This window comes from Pelodiscus sinensis, chromosome 15, assembly GCF_052426305.1.
Source record: "Pelodiscus sinensis isolate ZL-2025 chromosome 15, ASM5242630v1, whole genome shotgun sequence".
NCBI lineage: Eukaryota > Metazoa > Chordata > Testudines > Trionychidae > Pelodiscus > Pelodiscus sinensis.
The window spans coordinates 25,033,428-25,048,819 of record NC_143066.1 but is presented as its reverse complement, the minus strand read 5'-3'; the positions used below and the strand labels follow the sequence as shown (position 1 = coordinate 25,048,819).

The window sequence follows — 15,392 nt, the reverse complement described above, 5'->3', positions numbered from 1 at the left end:
ATTCTTTCACAGTAAAAGATTAGCTTCAGCATTCTACAATGTATCATCTCTAAAGTCTGTCCTTAGCTTTTTTCATTTGTTTGTTGCCCTCTCCCCCAACTCTTCCAGCAGTTCGGCTATCACAGATCAGAAGGGGATAGTATGAATATTTAATGAGAAAACGCAATCCGCCTGCACTGATGGGGCGCAGTTAAATGCATATAGGACAAGAATATTGCAGGTGGTATGAACAGAGCATGAGGAGACGAACACGAACGTAAGATGCAGGATAAGATCTTGAGGCTCATGGGGCAGCATAAAGAGTTGCTGAGATGCCTAGTAGAGGCAAGGAGAAGCATATGGAGCACAGAGCCTCCCTGCATTCCATGCTGAACCACCTGCCCTCCCCACCAAGTACCACAGCCTCCTCTCCAGGCCCCCTACAATGCAGAGAGTAGGAGGGAGAGTTAAGGACAACTTTGTACTAAACTCTCAGGGATGTCTCCTGGAACAGAAGGTTGTCATTCCCTCAGCTGTGATTGTTGAACAATGGGATTGTAATAATATGCCACTTACCCTTGCTCCCTCTGCCCCCCCCTTGCAGGGCTCATGCCCTAAAACTTCTGTTCTGCCTCTGCTCCCTGTGTTACCTAAATAAAAATGCAAAATTTCTGAACAGCAGGATCTGTATTGCTTGTGTTATACTGGATGTGGGGTATAGTTTATAGGCCAGCACATTTAATGCATGAGACACCATGTTTAGAGCAACACAAATGACTGTCCAGCCATTCACATTCACAAAACTGCAAATCAGAGAGACTTTGAAAACTAATGTCCCTTGATGTGCTCTCCTAATTGCCTTGGTGCCTGGCTGCTCATAATTAGTGGCTCTTAACAGTGATCTGCCTCGACTCCCAACGCCAACATAAAATCTTCCCCCTTACTTTCATAGATACTATGGAGAACACAGCACATTGCCACAACAATGGGAATGTTGCTTTCACTGAGGTCTAACCTAGTCAAATCATGGAACCTTCTCTTTAAACACCCAAAAGCACATTTTACCACCATTCTGCACTTGCTCAGACTTTAGTTGAACTGCTCCTTACAGCTACCTACACTGCCTGTACAGCTTCATGAGCCTCGGGAGCAAGGGGTAGGCTGGGACTCTAAGGGTAACTCTTGGCATTTCAACATCTGCCATGGTAATTCTTCAGTCTGGGAAGAAAGTTCCATCCTGCAGTTTTCTGAAGAGACTGGAGTTCATAAAAATGCGCACACGTCATGCACCTTTCCTGACCATCCCACGTTGATGCCGGTGAAATGTCCCTAGTGATCCAACAGTGCATACAACACTATCGAGAAGTACCCCTTGTGATTTATATACTCTTTGGTCAGGTGCCAAGATAGATGAAATGCATCTTCCTATTGTCCCACCACAGTTAGGGAACTCTATCATGGCAAAGCCATCGCTATGTCCTGCATGTTTCCTCAGAGTCACAATCCTCCCTAACAGAAGGATATTTATTGCATTGGCTACTTCAATAACAGCAGCCCCCACTGTGGATTTACCCACTCCGAATGGATTCCCAACTGATCAGTAGCTGTCTGGCATTGCAACCTTCCACCGGGCCATCGTCACTTGATTCACAACTGTTAGAGCGGGTCTCATTCTGGTATTGCTACACTTCAGGGCGGGGGATAAGTAATTCACAAAGTTCAGTGAAAGTGGCCTTACACGTGAAAATTTTGTGCCACTGCTCATCACCCCATAGTTGCATAACTATACGATCCCACCACATACTGTGACTCGTGGGACCAGAACCAACATTCCACTGTGTCAATAGGATCAACTGCTGCCAGCATATGCCAATTGCTCCACTCAATGATTTTATGCACGTCTGTGTTTGAAGTCAGGAATAATGTGAGGAGGCCACAGTGGCTCTTGGCTAGTCTCTGAACATACCGCAGCATAATGCATGAGATTTCTGCAATGCTCGTCATAGCAGTTTGAAGCTGAATGGGGTCCATGCCTGCCCTGCTATGGTGTCTGCACAAATAGCCAGGGAAAATAGGTTGCAAAAAGACTGTTTGCTGCTTCTTTCAAGCAGGGAGTACATAAGTGCATTATGGGAGTCTGACAACATATAACCAGAACCACCTGTTGCAATGATTTTGTCCCATCAAGCACTGGAAGCCCAACCCAGAATGCAAACGGGTGGCAGGAATGGTGGGATAACTACCCACGGTGCATCGCTGTCAGAGTAGAAGATTCCCACCCTACAGGAGATGCACTCCGTTGACTTCATGCACCCAGTGAGGACGTGCACCTTCTACTTCACAAAATCGGGTGCTAAAAAAATAAATCGACCTTAACAAATTTCACCTAACCTTATAGTGCAGATATGGCTTGAGAAACCAGCTCTGCAGGCAGCAGCGCAGAAGTAAGGGTAGCAATGCCATCCCATTTCATCCCTGCTTTTGTGCTACTGCTGGTGGTAGCAGTACTGCCGTTATACCTGGGTTCCTAGCTAGCAATTGCCACTGTCCAGCTTCCCAGCTCAGAAGGCAGTGCCACAGTCAGCAACAGCAGCAGTGTAGAAGTAAGAGTAGTAGTACATATCTACACTGGCACCGCTCTGAGTGAAACAGTGAAAACGCTATTGGGTGTCCACACGGTCAGCCACCAGAGCGGTAGCATGACCACATTTGCAGTGGCTTTTAGAGTGATGGGCTCTGGACAGCTATCCCACAAAGCACTCTTCCTCTTCTGCCACACAGGTTTGTGGGAAGGCAGAGGGGAGGCACAGGGCATCCCGGGTCCTGTCCCAACCCCCTGTGGTGCATCGCTTCGCATCCCAGCAACCCCTGCATTTCCATCCACATTTGGTGCCATCTTTCTATGACTTCTGTGCTGCACACTCTGCTTCTCAATGTGTGGGAATGGATCCTCGGCTGTTGACAAAAATGCTGATAGATCTCATTAACACATCACACACAGCAGTCAAGCTATTCTTGAATCTACCCTGTGACTATAAGGAGACCCTGCAGTGTACATTAGGGATGTTAATGGGTAACCAGTTACCCACAGGTGATGCTTACCAGGTAGTGGTTAATTGGCACCCAGGAGCAGACCCCTGCCTGTGGCCCAATTAAACAGGATTTTACATCCCTAGTGTACATATGACACAAGATTTCTTGTAGATAAAAGAGACTCAGAGGGGTAGCTGTGCTAGTATGGAACTGAAAAAAACTTAAGACAGCTTATAGTCCTGTAGCACCTTAGACACTAACAAAAAATGTAGGTGGTATCATGCATCTGAGAGCTGCTTGAGAAGTGGGTTGTACCCACAAAAGCTCATAATACCATCTACATTTTTTGTTAGTCTCTAAGGTGCTGCAGGACTATTTGCTGTTTTTTTAAAGATTTCTTTTGACATCCATGAAGGTGCTGACTACAATGGAATGCCACTTTTAGGCTTAGGAAACAAACCTGACTGGTGGGGTCACATCATCATGCAAGCCTGGGATAATGGGCAGTGGCTGCAGTACTTTTGGATGAGGAAAGCCACTTTCATAGGACCGTGTACTGTGCTTGCCCCCACACTGTGGCACAAGAACAAGCAAATGAGAGCTGTTCTGCTAGTGGAAACGTGCTTAGCAATTGCATTGTGGAAGCTGGCTACTCCAGACAGCTTTCACTCAGTGATCAATCAACTTGGAGTGGGAAAGTCAACCACTGAACTCATATTCATGGAAGTATGCAGGGTCATCAATAGCATCCAACTCCAAAAGACCATGACTCTGGGCATCTTGAGTGAAACTGTGGATGGCTTTGAATGGATGGGCTTCCCACAAGGGGCATTTCTCCATGGTTCTGCAGGCCGTTCTAGATCACTGTGGGCATTTCACAGACATTAATGCCAGCTGGTCCAGAGAGGAGCACAATATTTGCATTTTTCAGAACACTGGTCTGTTCAGGAAGCTGCAAGTGGGGACTTTCTTCCTAGACCAGAAGATCACCATGGGGGAAGTGGAAACACCCATTATCATCCTTGGAGAGCCTACCTATCCCTTAATGCCAAGGCTCATGAAGCCATAGAAGAGGAGCCTTGCCAGCATTAAGGAGCGCTCCACTTAGGAAACAATCAGTTTCACACATACAGAATGGGAAGCGACTGTCTAGGAAGGAGTACGGCAGAAAGGAATCTAGGGGTTATAGTGGACCACAAGCAGAATATGAGTCAGCAGTGTGACACTGTTGCAAAAAAAGCAAACATGATTCTGGGATGCATTAACAGGTGTGCTGTGAGCAAGACACGAGAAGTTATTCTTCCACTCTACTCTGCACTGGGTAGGCCTCAGTTGGAATACTGTGTCCAGTTCTGGGCACTACATTTCAAGAAAGATGTGGAGAAATCGGAGAGGGTCCAGAGAAGAGCAACAAGAATGATTAAAGGTCTAGAGAACCTGACCTATGAAGGAAGGCTGAAAGAATTGGGTTTGTTTAGTTTAGAAAAGAGACGACTGAGGGGGGACATGATAGCCGTTTTCAGGTATCTAAAAGGGTGTCATAAGGAGAAGGGAGAAAACTTGTTCATCTTGGCCTCTGAGGATAGAACAAGCAGCAATGGGCTTAAACTGCAGCAAGGGAGGTTTAGGTTGGACATTAGGAAAAAGTTCCTAACTGTCAGGGTAGTCAAACACTGGAATAAATTGCCCAGGGAGGTGGTGGAATCCCCATTTCTAGAGATATTTAAGAGTAGGTTAGATAAATGTCTATCAGGGATGGTCTAGACAGTATTTGGTCCTGCCATGGGGGCAGAGGACTGGACTCAATGACCTCTCGAGGTCCCTTCCAGTCCTAGTATTCTATGATTCTATGAATACCAGGCAGAGCAGATGCATAATAACTGTGGAGTGTGCTTTTAGACGACTGAAACCCTGCTTGCATGGTTTATATGCAAAGCTGGACTTGACCGATTATAACATCCCTTGTGTTATTGTTGCATGCTATATTTTCCATAATATTTGCGAAGAGAAGGGTAAAAACTTCACTCGGGGCTGGACTGCTGAGGCATAGCACTAGCAGGCTGAGTTTGAACAGCCCATAACCAGGGTTACTAGGGGAGCACAATGTGGGACTGAAAGAATCAGGGATGTCTTGAGGCAGCAATTTGATGCTGAAACTCAATAAAACTTGTTGCCATGCATGGGAGTGCAGTGGCTGCATTGCTAGAGGGTTACTCTGATTGGTCCATGCGCTGCACTTAGCGCTACATTGACCATAACTTTGCTGGGGTATGCTTGCTTGAATGTAACGGAATAAATATTGCTTTGAAACACAATAATTTCATTTCTTAAAGTCATTTTTATTAATTAAATTATTTTTTTCATTTATTAAACATAGGACATACGTGAACCACGAAACATCTACACTGGATGGGAGATGGTGCTGCTCAAGAACAGGGTGCTGTCCAAATTTCATTGATTGTGACAGGGGGCGTTGAAAACAGTTTTGGGATGCCAGCTACAGGAGGGCCAGTACCACTCCAGCTGCAGTGCTAGCAGCACCTGTAGCATGTGAGCTCCATAATCTTTAAGAGCCACTCTGTGTTTTCCTTACATTTCCTCCTCTCACTGTCCCTTCACTCCTTCAATTCTTTGTGTTTGGTGGAGCATGACTTAGGAGTTACACAAAAACTCCTCTCTAGTCCTTCAAGGGTGCTTTCTGACCTTTTAGAACCTCTCAGCAGGCATTAGGGCCTCAGACAGGTATTCCAAGGTCAGCTCTGTCAAGGCTAGGGATGTAAAAGAGGGATGTAAAAGAGTAGTTGAATAGCTGACTACCCAATAATCCTAGGCTTATTGGGTAGTCGAGTCGAGTACTCACATTTTCCCCTTAGCCCCTGCTGGCTGCATCTGATATAGAGGCAGCAATCAGGGGGTAGCAGGAGCCAGTAGTGGGGGGAGCCAGCTTAAAACCCAGGTCCCCCAAGCACTGTCTCCGCAGTGCAGGAACGGGGCAGGGAAGGCAGAGCTACAGCAGTCAGCTCTGGGACGGTGCAACTCTGACTTTTAAATGCAGTAAGAGCCTGCTAGGCACGTACATAAGAACGTAAGAATGGCCGTACTGGGTCAGACCAAAGGTCCATCTAGCCCAGAAGCCTGTCTGCTGACAGTGACCAACACCAGGTGCCCCATAGAGGGTGGACCAAAGACAATGATCAAGCAATGTGTCTCCTGCCATCCTTCTCCAGCCTCTGACAAACAGAGGCCAAGGACACCATTTTATCCCCTGGCTAATAGCCTTTTATGGACCTAACCTCCATGAAATTATCTAGCTTCTCTTTAAACTCTTTTATAGTCTTAGACTTCACAGCCTCCTCTGGCAAGGAGTTCCACAAGTTGACTACACACTGTGTGAAGAACTTTCTTTTTTTAGTTTTAAACCTGCTACCCATTAACTTCATCTGGTGTCCTCTAGTTCTTCTATTATGGGAACTAATGAATAACTTTTCTTTATTCGCCCTCTCCACACCACTTATGATTTTATAGACCTCTATCATATCCCCCCTCAGTCTCCTTTTTTCTAAACTGAAAAGTCCCAGTCGTTTTAACCTCTCTTCATATGGGACCCGTTTCAAACCCCTAATCATTTTAGTTGCCCATTTCTGAACCCTTTCCAAAGCCAAAATATCTTTTCTGAGGTGAGGAGACCACATCTGTACAGAGTATTCAAGATGTGGGCGTACCATAGTTTTATACAGGGACAGTAAGATATTCTGTGTCTTATTTTCTATCCCTTTCTTAATAATTCCTAGCATCCTATTTGCCTTTTTGACTGCCGCTGCACACTGTGTGGAAGTTTTCAGAGAACTATCCACAATAACTCCAAGATCTCTTTCCTGATTTGTCATAGCCAAATTAGCCCCCCATCATATTGTACGTATAGTTGGGGTTATTTTTCCCTATGTGCATTACTTTACACTTATCGACATTAAATTTAATTTGCCATTTTGTTGCCCAATCACTCAATTTGGTGAGATCTTTTTGGAGTCCCTCACAAGAACAGACATTGTGGGAAGGATGGTGGAAGCCATTCACGATGCAGTACTACACCACAGTGTCCACAGTGGCCTCCTAGCACTGTATCCAGAGCACAGCAAGCTCTATGCTTCTCATGGAGGTGGTTTACCTACAGTGCACTAACTGTGGAGCTAGCGCACACTAAGTGCCTTGCCTCTGTGGTCTAGAGATGTAAGTGACTAGTCAACTATCCAATAAGCAAAAGCTTATTGGATAGTCAACTAGTCCCTCGACTATTTGCTTCCCCCCCCCACTTACTGCCTCTAATAGAGGCAGCAAGGGGGGGGCGTGGGACCTAGTACTGGGGGATGCCAGTTTAAATGCTGGTTCCCCCCAGCACCGTCTCCATGGGGAGGCAGGGTAGTAGCAGGGACCAGGCAAGAGCTGGGAATCAGCTGATCCCAGCTTGCGCCCAGTCCCAGACACAGGGCCTCTGCTTTTTTAAATGTATTAAGAGCCAGCAGGACCTTAATACATTTAAAAAGAAGAGCCACAGCGGGGTTAGCTCCTGGAGCCGGGAGCTAACCACACTGTGGCTCCCTTGCTTATCAACTAGTCGATTAGTTGATTAAACTAAATTTAACATCCCTAGTGTGGTCACCTCAAAAGTTACAGTGCCAGGGGCTGATTTACTACACAGTAACTTGCCAGTGTAGACTTGGTCTTAGATGTTTCCAGCAGACACTGAGCTGAAGCATCCCACCTCAAACCCTGGTGCAGCCAGGAGCTGCACCAGCCAGCATGGAGCAGCTCCTGCCTGTGGCAGGCCAAGATGTCCCACAGGCAGGGGCTGCTTCAGTTTGGTTGGAGCAGCTCCTGTCCATGGCAGCCCCCCTCACCTGTTGAGCTTAACTGGTAAGTCTCATCCATTAAGTGTGAGGCTTACGGGTTAACCCTTCACATCCCTGATCCCCTGGCACCCGCAGGGAACATAAGAACCCTTTAAATAGAAACAGTTAAAAGGGCTCACAGTTCTCAGAATCTCTATCATGTTGCTAGAGAGCTGGAGACACACGAGCCCTTTCAACTGCTTCTATTTAATGGGCTCACGCCTTCCCCATGGCTGCTAGGCAATGTGTTGCCCAACAGGCGCAGGGAAGGTGCGAGCCCTTTAAATACCAGCAATTTCAAGGGCTTGCAGCTCCCTGCACCTCTACTGCGTTGCTAGGGAGCTAGGATACACAAGCCCTTTTAACTGCTTCTATTTAAAGGGCTCGTTCCTGCTGGGTAGCTGTGTTGCCTGACAGCCACCTGGCAGGCACAAGCTCTTTAAATAGAAGGAATTGAAAGGGCTCGCAGCTCTCGGTCCCACTGGCCTGTTGTCTAGGAGTTGCCTGGCTGGGCGGCTGCCAGGCAACAAATTAGCAGAGGGGCTAGGAGATGGCAGCCATGTTATGTGAATTCTAAGCCCCCACCCCAGACAACTCTGGGAGGAGGCTAGCCCTCAGCACCCTTCCATCTGTTCCAGGTCCCTTCCATTGGCCAGAAGTCAGGGACCACAGGCCAAGCAAAGCTCTCAGCAGGATAGATCCCAACCCCGCCCCTTCCGCCTGAGGTCCCACCCCTTCCGCCTGAGGCCCCCAGCCATTTCCAAAATTTGTGAAGTGGCCCCCCCCCTTCAAAAATTATTGCCTACCCCTGTGCTAAAGGCTGGCTGGTGGGCATTCAGCACATTCCAGGTGGTGCTGAGGATTGGCTACCTCGGCCCCACCCCTATAATCCTGTCTCTTCCAGAGCTGACACTGACACTGACACACGAGGCCCAGCTCTGTCGGCTATTCTGGGTCAGAGAGCAGCCCCTAGTCTAGGTCTCCTCCTCCCAGGCTCTCCAGCCCAGGACAGGTGAGGATCTGTGACCTAAGTTCCTCCTAAGCCAGTGAACCTGCATGCTAGTCAAAAGATAGAATTATGTTGGGTCACAGACATCAACAATTCTTCAAGTGGGTTGCAAGAAAAAAAGTTTGAAAGCCACTGTGCTAAGCTGTGTGGTTGCATGGCTTCCCTTTAAGCCTGATACGGGGACTCAGGGCTACAGCGAAGAGAGATGCCCCCTCCCCAAGCCCCGAAGCTGCCCTGGCCAGTGGAGAAGCTCTTCTCCCTGCCAGCCCCAGTGAGGAGCTGCCCTGGGCTGTGGCAGCCCTGTGCTGGGGCTAGCAGGGAGGGGCCACTCTCCCCCAAAGAGGGCAGCTCTGTGCTGGGACAGGTGAGAAGTGGCCAACACAACAGGTCCAGCTCCTATTAGGCAGAGTGGAGCCCCATGGTCCTGCACCACAGAACCTCATGCCACCCACCCCCAGAAGCCAGACTTGTTGACTGCTTCCAGGGCTCAGCGTGATACCCCAGGACAAGCAGGCACCAGGCAGCCTCCTTAGTGCCGCTGAGGAAAGCCCAAGACCCAGGAAAGCCCAAGACCCAACCCGGAGCCACCTCTTGCAGCTCCAAACCTTCTTCCCCAGCTTGACCACAAAACCCACACCCCCAGTCCAGAGCCTGTACCTTCTCCTACACCTCAAACTCCAGCTCAGAGCCTGTACCCCTTCCTGCACCCCAACTCACAGCCTTTCCTCAAATTTGGAGCCCCCTCTTGCATCCCAAGCCCTTCATCCCTGGACCATTGCCACCCCAACCCACAGCGCCCCCCCGTATTCCAAATCTGTCAACCCCACCCTGAAGTCCCCTCCTGTACCCCAAACCTTTCTTCCCCAGAGACCTTGCACCCCGATCCTCTCTCCCAGCATAGAGCTTCTCATCCTCAAGACCTCACCCCCAACCAGAGCCTTCACACCCCTGTGCCTTTTGCCCCATGCCTGAGCCCCCTCCCACATTCAGAACCCCTTGACCCCACTCCTGCTTCATGAACTTTACTAGATGTTAACATTCTGCTCAGGAGTTGGAAAAAAAGAAAGCACTGTCTGTGATTCTGCACCACTTCCCCAACAGCAACCCGCACGGATCATCCCAACCCAGCTCCAGCCGGGGTGGGGTGGCCTTGGAGCCACAGCAACAGTCTTGCCAGCAATGTAGGGAGCCACAGCACAGATACTCCACCAGCCTTGGAAAGAAGGGATACGAGCCAGGGGATATTCTCCTCAGACAGCCTCCCACTCTGCACCATGGGCAGGTTGAGGGTCCACTGCAGCTCCCCAGACCCAGGTGGCTCTTACTGTAGCTGAGCTTTGGATCCAAGCTGCCCCTCCTCTTCCCAGCCAGTGCCAGGATGGGGAGAGCCACACAGGCAATTTTGGGGAGTGAGTCCCTCCACATGCCCTGGAGGGGTGACTGGACTGGTGGGGACACAGGCAGGAGGGCGGTTTTCAGGCACACTTCATGCCAGGCAGGTGGGCAGACTCCCCGGTGCCTCTTCTTGCTTGGCTGGAAACAAGGGGAAAGACAATGGATAGAGATGAAGCCTCCAAATCCTCCACTTCTGAGGAGACTCCAACGCTCTTGTCAGGTCAACAAAGACTAAGCTGGAGTCTTCTTCAAGATTCTTATCCCATTTCAGAGGAGCTTACAGAACCAGTTCTGCAATTTTTCCACACACCAAATTCTCATTCAGTGAGTTCCTATTGAGCTTTAAGAGGACGAGGAATGACCAGACAAAAAAATGATCAAACTGGCATCATAACACAAGAGTAGAATAGATGCTTGTTTTCTGAAAAATGATATTTTACTGTCTACATAACTAAAGGATCACCTTTTTAAATGCTAATTTTAAAATCAGAAGAGTTGTCTGCTTAAAATTGTTTTTTAAAAAAAAGATATCTACCTATAAGTAGATACCCATAGGTAATGCAACTGGAGAAAAAACTATATAGTACTTTATTTTCTTTTAATTAAATCTTACATTGTCATCAAATTATGAGTTAGAAATCTCCAAAATGTAAAGAAATAAACGTTACACAGATGTTCACCAAAAACAAATCAAGAATGTTTTTACTTCATAGCAACCAAAGCCACTTCCTTTTCCAGACAAATCTCAGAGGATCATAAAACAAATAGTTTTCTAGTGGATTTTATACATCCATCCCTGCTAAGAGGAAATAGTGCTGTCCAAAAAAATTGCTGTATTAAGTTTTCCCATGAAATTGTTGGATTCTTTTTAAAATTAAAATCTCTGTCAGTTATTTGCTTGTTAACTATACATGTTAAAATAATCAAGTTACTATGATATTGTATGATTTTTAATGAAAATGCACACTAGTCAAATAGCTATTCCTTATGAAAGGACTAGAGGATTTACCCGATGTTGCTTGGATCATTGGGGGGGGGGGCCTCAGTGTAGGGGGTGGAGGAGTGCAGGACTCACGGTGGGGGATGCAGGATTCAGGGCAGGAGTGAGTCTTTGCCCATGAAAGCTTATGCTCCAATAAATCTGTTAGTCTATAAGGTGCCACAGGACTTCTCATTGTTTATATATGACACAATAGATTTTCAGTTCACATGGATTTTCAGTTCATATTCTGCCTTCCATGGGCTTTTACAAAGAAAGGAAAAATATGGGACACAGAAAGGATGACTTAAGTCTAAGATTTTTTTTTTTTACTCCAGTCATATTTACTTATTTAAAAAACTGGTTTTTAATACTTTTACCTGTCTTTCTCAGGGCATTTTTTCCTTTATTACTACATTTATCATCCTTTAACCCCTACAAATAGATAATTGTGCTTTTCTATTTAGAGTGAAAGCAGATTTACTATATTTGCTTTGTCAGTAAGTGGTTCTTCTGTGGCCTGTGTGAAATGTGCTGGTGGTTTCAGTCTAGTTCCTAATGGGCAAGTGCCTACACCACAGAAACCAACACCACTCTCGGCATTCTCATTGGCAGTTCCAGTAGAGAGACCAAGGACTGAAAGAACATAAAGACTGAAATACTCTTTCACACAAAGAAACACCTCTGTATCAGAGGCAACAACGCAGCAGAGAGAGGCAAGCGGCTCTGCAAGAGCCAGTACTCACATGGAGCTGGCTTAAAAGCCAGCTTCCCGCATGTATCAGCTCCTGCTTGTCCCCCCCCCAACCCCACACTGCTGCCTCTGATTCTGCACGGAGAGCTGGCTAGAGAGCCAGCTTCCCATAGATACCAGTTCCTGCCTCCCCCTTCACCCTTTGCGCCCTCCCCTCTCCAATACTGCTGCCCAGGCTCATCGGTTAACGGTGTACACAGGTACATATTCACATCCCTAGTTTAGGCAATAGTATGGAGAAGTTTACATTGTACTATTTGTGCTGTAGCTATTTGGAGAGGATAGAGGCATTTGTATCTCTTTGAATTCAACACCTTATATTACATTAACTTTTATTTAATTTTTTTTAAAAATCAATGACCTAAGAAGATCCTCATTTAAAAAAACAGTGAGTGGATCTTGCAGTCCTTTCATAAGCGGAACTTCTAATGACCTGACTGGGAGAGCATATGCAACAACTTCCTGGCTTCAGACTCAAATTCAAGAAAATAAACATAAAAGAACTTGATCTTGATTCAAAATAATTGGAGCCATGTTCTGCCAAAATTGTATCCAAAATAATCTGATTTGACAAAGAATTTCAAGACCTGGAAATACTCAAAACAAACATTCACTATTTAACACTATACAAGCATAACACTTGCTATCAAAAGTAATATTCAGTTTAAGGACTTCAGTTATCCAAAAGCAATATTAGCACCATGCTAACTGCAACAATTAATATAAGAGAAGCTTTAAATTGTTAAAGTCAGAAAAGAGATTATTTCAAGACGGGAAGGAAGGGAATCAACATCATCTCCTGAAGTTCAAAGATCTGGTATTTAGACAACAGCAAACAGATGAAACAAACACTAATTAACAAGTGGAGTTCCTCAAGGGTCTGTTTTGGGACCCGGACTGTTCAATATCTTCATCAATGATGTAGATATTGGGATAGAGAGTACGCTTATTAAGTTTGCAGATGATACCAAACTGGGTGGGGTTGCAACTTCTTTGGAGGATAGGGACATAATTCAAAATGACCTTAGCAAGTTAGAGAAATGGTCAGAGGTAAACAGGATGAGGTTTAATAAAGAGAAATGCAAAGTGCTCCACTTAGGAAGGAACAATCAGTTCCATACATACAAGATGGCGGAAAGGGATCTAGGGGTCAAAGTGGACCACAAGTTGAATATGAGTCAACAGTGTGATGCTGTTGCAAAAAAAGCAAATATGATTCTAGGTTGTATCAACAGGTGTGTTGTAAGCAAAACTCGTGAAGTCATTCTGCCGCTCTACTCTGCACTAGTTAGGCCTCAGCTGGAGTACTGTGTCCAGTTCTGGGCGCCACATTTGAAGAAAGAAGTGGAGAAATTGGAAAGGGTACAGAGAAGAGCGACAAGAATGATTAAAGGTTTAGAGAACATGACCTATGAAGCCAGGCTTCATGAACTGGGCTTGTTTAGTTTGGAAAAAAGAAGATTAAGGGGGGACATGATAGCGGTTTTCAAATATCTAAAAGGGTGTCACAAGGAGGAAGGAGAAAATTTGTTCCTCTTGGTTTCTGAGGACAGGACAAGGAGTAATGGGCTTAAAGTGCAGCAGGGGAGGTTCAGATTGGACATTAGGAAAAAATTCCTAACTGTCAGGGTGGTCAAATATTGGAATAAATTGCCAAGGGAGGTGGTGGAATCTCCCTCTCTGGAGATATTTAAGAACAGGTTAGATAGACATCTGTCAGGGATGGTGTAGACGGAGCTTGGTCCTGCCTTGAGGGCGGGGGCTGGACTCAATGACCTCTTGAGGTCCCTTCCAGTCCTATTATTCTATGATTCTAATTTGGATCATATCTTACTCCTATTTCATACTCAGAGCCCCCTTGAAATCAACAGTTTTGTATGACAATAGATGGTATGACATGGGCCTTTATGTGCACATTTACTCTACCAGAGAAGGGGAGGCTAAACTAGTAGGATGCATGTCCTACCTCTGACAGCTTTTCTGCTGAATTGTATTTTTCTTTTGTAATGATGATGCATAGCTATTTTCATCCACAGATCTCAATGCATTTTACTAAGAGGTGCATATAATTTTTCCTGCTTTACAGAAGAGGAAATTGAGGCACAAAGCTAACACAGCAACCAATGACAGGGCTGAGACTAAAGCTCAGGTCTCCTGAATCCCAGTCTAACACCCTAGCTGCTTTGTTTTATGAGTTGAATACCTCTTAATGGGGGTCTTTCAGCAACAGGAAAGAAACAAAACTACTTTTAGCATAGTAAAAATGTAATTTTAAAAACTCATGAATTAGCAAGGAGACTCAGAGCATGTGTATTTAAAACTATTAACTCATTTTAAAATTGAGTAGATTCCAAATTGACACTTCACTTTGTATATGCTATCTCTTGTCAGGAAATGGTCAATTTTCTGACTCTTTGTCATTCCAAAAACTAGTTATCTTAAAATGTTAAGCTAATCCTATTCTACCAATGAAAGTCTTGAATAAGAAAGAAAAGCGGGAATGGGCCTTTTCTTAGTATAAAGTAAGCATAATAAATCAACAAAGGCTAATGTAACAGTTTAAATACTCTTCCTGAAGGGAGTGGGAAATTTCAATCATGTCGATCTCTAATATCATGAAGCTAAGTATACATTGTAAAGTACATAATAATTTGACCATCATGAATAATACTTTCTCATTAAATGAGATGTGATAAACAACCCAAGAATAACAGAAGTGATTATTCAACAATCAGAAGATCCATTTTGAGGGCCCAATCTTTGCAAAGCACCAAGCACTTCAAATCCAATGGATCACAACGAGAACTGAAGGTGCTCAGAATCCCAAAGTAGGTGCTCTAAACCTTGTAGAACTAGGCCCTAAGGGTGAAGAAGTCAATTCTGCTATGTGAAAGTGAGAATTTTTTGCTGACAAGCTCAGACAAGTGAAAAATAGCCAAAATAGATAGATTTAGTGTTAATAAACAAGGAAGTTAACGTACCCTTCATATATGTGAAAGTTCAGTGATATACTTTAATAAAAGACAGGACTGTGTAGCACTTTAAAGACTAACAAGATGGTTTAATAGGTGATGAGCTTTCGTGGGCCAGACCCACTTCCTCAGATCAAACAGTGGAAGACAATTGTCACAACCATATATACCAAAGGATACAATTTAAAAAAATGAACACATGAAAAGGACAAATCAAATTTCAGAACAGAAGGGGGATGGAGGGAGGGAAGGAGAGGAGGTAAATGTCTGTGGGCTAATGATATTAGAGGTGATAATTGGGGAAGCTATCTTTGTAATGGGTAAGATAATTAGCGTCTTTATTCAAATTTGAATGTAAAGTGTCAAATTTAAGCATGAATGACAG

The 15,392-nt window shown here is 45.3% G+C and overlaps 1 protein-coding gene across 1 annotated transcript in view; it reads right to left on the bottom strand.

The window, feature by feature from the left end:
- CYTH3 (cytohesin 3) overlaps positions 1-15,392 on the bottom strand; it is a 100,143-nt gene that overhangs the window by 81,883 nt on the left and 2,868 nt on the right. The gene's annotated exons all lie outside the window — the stretch shown is intronic.